Here is a 6,000-nt window from a genome sequence, read left to right on the forward strand (position 1 = left end):
TACGGCAAGGTATAAAAAGGAAAAATAAAAGTAATATGTTTATTTTGAAAGGTAATACAGTGTTCATCATTTTACATTTTCACTAACAATCTGCACACGTGAGAGACACATTCATGTTTTCACTTTTCACATGAAAAAATGTTCTAAAGCTGTACCAAAAGGTGAAGAAATGGACACAAAGAAAGTAATACCAGAATAAAATATAAAGATATAGCATTAATGGAAGAAATAAGCACAAATTTAATATAGGACAAAATATCCAATTAGGAGCCATAAGAATACACAGAGAGAGAGAGAGAGAGAGAGAGAGAGAGAGAGAGAGAGATGAAGGGGTGGTATGGGAAGGGGTGGAACATGCAAAATTATCAATGATTTCTGACCATATGTGGATATTGATTTCAATGACAAAGAAAATCCAGTAAAATGCAAATAATTGTGAAATGCAAGCCTCAGAAGTACAGATGTCAACAACATTCAGACAAGACACTTATCGAACTGCGCTATGAATTCCAGACAGAATGCTTATGCTTTATTATAAAGGATGAAATAGCCAAAATCCACCCTTTGGTCGAGCAACCACAAATTACCATGACACACACAACAAACATAATGTGTTTATTGTTTATGAACTCGATTAATACATGTTAAGAATAAGTTCAATGGAAGACTGAATGCGTACAATGTAACAGCTTATTTAACAATACATTAATCTATTTCAATTATAATAGGGAAGTATAATCTCCCAACTTTCAAAGTTTCCAATGCACAGAAAGCCTTTCTGCAAAACTAAAAAATATTTGGAAAGCACGGGACAACACTGAAGAACCTATTTCAAAACATAAAATGTTTTCTTGATAACAACTTCAAATAAGCAGCGACATCACACCCATGGTAATTGACACTGCAGTTTTACTGAAATGCTTCAACACCATACACAACTAAGTAAGGATTAAGTAGAATTACTATTATATGATGAATAAAACTTATGCATAAAAATTTCTGGAAATCAAATAGTAGCAAATATACAATTGGTGCATGCCAATAATAGGTACATCACTGAAATTCGATGCCTTCAGGTAGAAAAGCCTCCTTTATTTTAAAGTAGCCTATAGTACTGTATGCTTCTGTGCTTCACATGGATCAAAGCAATCAATTCCTCCTAATATGTAACTGTGACCTTCATTTAAACCAGTATTGTTCTATTCTTTTTCTGGGGTGAAACATAAAAAAAAACTGCCAAAAAATATACTATGTGGAGATGATAGCTTGCAAGTTTAAAAATTATGAATGAAATTTGGCATGAACTACAATACTGATTTAGATGTACCAAGAACTTCGAAGTATCATATATGTATTTTTTTCCCCTGTTCATGTCTGCATAACTTTGTGAATAACTATTTAAAAATGTCTCAAGAACTAGGGACTGGTAGTGTGGGGTTGTTTTAATAGACTAATCAACTACGTATTGTTGAAAGGTATTACAAAATACTGTCTACAGAACCATCAGTTATGCTGGTTATGGCTGCTAAATTATAAAAAAAATCCATTACAACTAGCAATCAAAACATTCACGTTCCAAATATTTAGTTATGCCGGTTGTGGCAGCTAAGTCATAAAAAAAAACAATTTCAACTTGCAATCAAAACATTCTACCCATTCATGTTCCAAATATTTGCAGCAATGAAGAGAAATGTCCAATACAAGTGGACCCAGAACCACTGTTTCAAATCTAGTTATTAAAAAAATAATAAAGCCTTGAATACACATACATCTTATTCTTCAATGCAGTCTTGAAAGGATTGCATTTTTAAAACATACACACTTGCAACTACTCCCATGTATTGAACCATGACCTGGATAGGAGAAATGTAACAATTTGCACCCTGTTACCCTTCTAAGAGAATTCATCAAAACTCTTGCAGGTATGTGGGTGTTGATTGAATGATATCACACTTTACTTCCAAGAATAAGCAGAAAGCATACAATTAGTGGTATCTACTCTTAGCCTTGTAGAAAAATATACTACTCAGAACATTTCGATATGAATCATCAAATGTTAAAATACCAAATCTTACTCAACAGTGCTTCTTAAAAACATCAGCATTTCTGATACTTCAACCATTAAAATCATTATTTTCTTTACTTCTCTAATTTAATATATGATTTGCATGCACCACAAAACTTCAGTGAGGCATGATTGATAAACTATTCAAAGCTGGTGAATTAAGAACTGCAATTATCATGCAAAAAATTATTAGTGCAACTAATTGTTAGCACTAATAAAAATGACGTAATATTTCCTATTAACACCTAGATTATATGTAACAAATTGAACATGCATTGTTACATGCTCAAATATCAATTATATTTAAGAGTGTTGCCGATGAGTGCTTACATTGTTTAAACGCAGTGTCTGTTTTATTCTCCCGTAGCTATTTAACATACGGGTTACGTTAAAGAAAATCAATCGAAAAGATAGAAAACTATTCGAAATTCAAGAGTTCCACGAAAATTGCATTCGACATACAAACATAAATGGCACTTGGTTTAGCTCGCTTTGGTCATGAAATTGACTGCACGAATTTTCAAGAACGGGATTACTCTAATCAACTGTCACTTTCAAGTAATGTAAGTTTCCTTCGCCTATCTTTGTGGACAGCTACGAGGTTGATAGGCTCCAAAATTACAAAATCAATTTGAGGGTAACTGTCAACAAAACGCTCCTAGCGAAAAAAAAGGGATAGCCCAGCATTTTTAAATATCTCCCTGTGTGCAAAATAGATCACATGTTAATCAATGTGGAGGATTGTATTATCTTAACCCTCTTACCTTATCTCTCACGTCCACTATCACGATATATACTCGTTATCTTTGTGTAGAACTCCCTGTGACAGAATCTTCAAATCGCCTACTAGAAGAGTCTTAAACATTTACCAGAGTAGATAATGTTTTTAAGGCAACAAGCACAATCCTTAATTTACGCAACACTGCAGGCATATCAATATAGTGTAAAACTGAAACACGCTTGATACACATCTACACATTTAAGTATCAGCTTTCAGTTAGCACTAGGTCATCGCGGCGGCCATGTTGAAAATTATTTCACGAGTACTGATGCGCAGGGTTTGAGTACTGCAAGGTGATTGGCCAATAACAGCGACACTAGTAAAGAGAGTATGTGCAATGTTCAAACCAACATCACATCAAAGTGATTCATATTGGTATAGGTGCTGTAATCCACCATCAGGTAAAATATATTTATCAGACCATTCGTTTGTATTATAGTTTCTAGTGGAATGAACTCCATCATGCTGTAAGAAAGCAAGTTCACCCAGAATCACTCTATAAACCTGTAACACATTTACAACATAGAAGCTGCTTCAAAAGTGTTTCAAACAAATTTCATGTAATTGTAATTGTTGATAACAAAGCTTTGCGAAATAGCCAGATTTGTCTATTAAAACACTGTACAGTTAGGAGCGTGGAAGAGATGAAGGAAAATTAGGACACTAAAATGAATTTTGACTTCTCAAATGCTCGGGGGAATTGAAACTCGCCAGATTCGTTGTAAAATTGGTAGAAATTTGAAGTAAGACTTGAAGCTTTCCTGGCTATCGACCGGGTGAGTTGTGGAAAATATTACAAGCTTTCGAGAGCTAACGTCACTCTCATCTTCAGGATAACAGCGCCCCCTCACCCACACCCCCACTCATTTGATACCTAAAATTACCCCAGCAGGTATTTTATCCAGTTTCGTAAATCTAGCTCCTTGAAAGTTTTTACTCAGTTTACGGTGAAATTTAGCTCTTTTATGTGCATCAGGTTTAGCAACACTGCCAGGATGGCCGAAGGAGGAAAGGAGAAACAAATTGCTCTTATGGAAGTATTATTATATTTGTTCTCTTGAGAATATCAAATTCCGATTGCATAGAAAAAATATCAACGGAAAAAGGACAGACTGAAGTAGTAATTGACAGACGGAAATATCGAAACTTCCATTTGATTAGCCGTAACTTGAAGTTGAAGTTGATTCCCCATAAGGAATATATGGGTTTCTGAAAATTCTTATTCATCATATTTTTCAAACATTGTATCTAGCTTAATAATCAACTTTTAAAAAAACACTTTCACTTGCAACATGTGGAGAAATTCATATTCTATGGAACGCCAACTCTTTTCCTCAGTAGCACTGCCCATTCGGACGATATTGAAATAAATGCACAACTGGTGCGAAATTGTCCCTCATCCCCTTAAGTTAGATTTAGATATACGTATTGGAATCATGAGTAGAGAGATAGAAAAAAGTCAGATGAAAGAAGCAGTAAAGAAAAAGATAAGATAATCAAAGAAGTCGCGGAGAGAGATAGAAAAGGAAGGAGAAGGAAAGCGTAAGTGAGAGCCAGATAAAAAGAGAAACAACACACACGCACAGAGAGAAGTAGGGAAAAGGAGTAGCAGAGGGTCGATAGAGAGAAAGAATAAAGTAGACTGATTGATTGATTTGGTGTTTTAAGTCCACTTTGTGCACAGTAAGGCTAATCCGGACTGGACCTACAGTTTAAAGTGGGATCCTAACCAGTTGTGCCTCTACCGGGTATCGAACCCGGAACCCCTTGGTAGAAGAAAGTAGAAACTGACAGAAAATGGGAGAGTAGACATTGAAAAAGAAATGGTCAAGAAGAAAGGAACCGAACACGAACCAATAGATACTAAAACTGAGAGAAAGTAGAAAGAAGAGTTACAAATAAAAGGGATGGAGGAAGGAGAAGTAGGCAATTTTTCCTTATTAGAAGGGGGCAGCGACCCCCTTGTTTCTCTCTGCGGACACCCATGAGTTCTTATGATGAACACAATAACAAACCAAGCTGAAGGGTGCCTGAACCTTTTTTCAAAGAAGAAAAGCGCAGAGAATAATAATAATTATTATTATTTCTACTATTCACGTTGAATCAATGGTCAAATTCCACCCTCTGGTTGTTATTTTTTTTATTCTTGATGGGCAAAGTATATGTATAATTTGTCTAAATTCCCAATGCTTCAAGAGTAGTTTCTGAAATCCCACCTCCACCCCGTCCCTCGCCATTGCATTGTGAAATACCACACTGGTTTTATTAGAGCACAAGGGTGAGTATTGTTGTTACTACGCGCGTTTGTGACATTAATTCACGTGGAACATGAACGAGCCTACGGAATTATGTCGGAAATGTGATTTGTAAATTAATTAATGAAAAGTTTCTGGCTATTCTTCTCTGCCTTTGAAATCGTACATGAAATTACCATTTTTTTTTCATACATTTTTTCCGTGTTCTTCATTAATCATTCGGCCTCCCCGATGGCGCAGTGGTATCGTCGTTGCCTTGTAATCAAGGGGTCCCGGGTTCGATACCCGGTTAAGGCACATAGTGGTTCGGATCTCACTTTAAACTGTAGGTCCAGTCCCGATTAACCTTACTGTGCATAACGTGTACTTAAAATCCAATTCATGGATCATTCAAGGTTGAACAACACATGCCTCAATTCCCTCCCCTGCCGTAGTTGTAAAATGTAATCCTTCGGTGATCGTGTTATAATAAAAAAAATCAACTGCGCCAATGGCAATAAAAGTAGCTGTGAAAAGCTGTTGCACGACACACGTATCCCTCAAATCATTGTTGTGCATGTGCACCACATTAACAGATTATGGTTTCATTATCTTGTGTTGCGTACCAGATATGTCAAATTCTGCCTCTGTTAAGACAAAGGACTATGAATGTTTTGATTATCGTTGTTAAGAGTAGAGGTATAAACGTGAGCATTCCGACATCAAAATTACGACCTTATTTACGAATGAGACACACCTGTGACGTTACATAAGACTTGTTTCACACGACAAGATGCATACATCCCATGGTTACCAACAATAACTTCCAGGGGTCACGGGTTCCAATCCCGGCCTGGGCATGGGTGTTCGCTCATCATATCATTACCCGTCCTCATCGTCGCGATTAGCCCAAACTGACA

At 36.2% G+C, this 6,000-nt stretch overlaps 1 protein-coding gene across 18 annotated transcripts in view; it reads right to left on the bottom strand.

Moving 5' to 3' along the window:
• RhoGAPp190 (Rho GTPase-activating protein 190) overlaps window positions 1–3,156 on the bottom strand; it is a 178,655-nt gene extending 175,499 nt beyond the window's left edge. For 10 of the 18 annotated variants that reach the window (XM_083117888.1, XM_083117880.1, XM_083117883.1 and 7 more), the window contains exon 1: window positions 2,830–3,156. The gene's annotated coding sequence lies outside the window, so the exon portion shown is untranslated. The remainder of the gene's footprint in view (window positions 1–2,829) is intronic. The other 8 variants (XM_083117885.1, XM_083117894.1, XM_083117893.1 and 5 more) reach the window with 2 other exon arrangements.
• Between the last annotated feature and the right edge of the window lie 2,844 nt (window positions 3,157–6,000).

The sequence above is a fragment of the Lepisma saccharinum genome, chromosome 2 (assembly GCF_977018435.1).
Source record: "Lepisma saccharinum chromosome 2, izLepSacc3.1, whole genome shotgun sequence".
NCBI lineage: Eukaryota > Metazoa > Arthropoda > Insecta > Zygentoma > Lepismatidae > Lepisma > Lepisma saccharinum.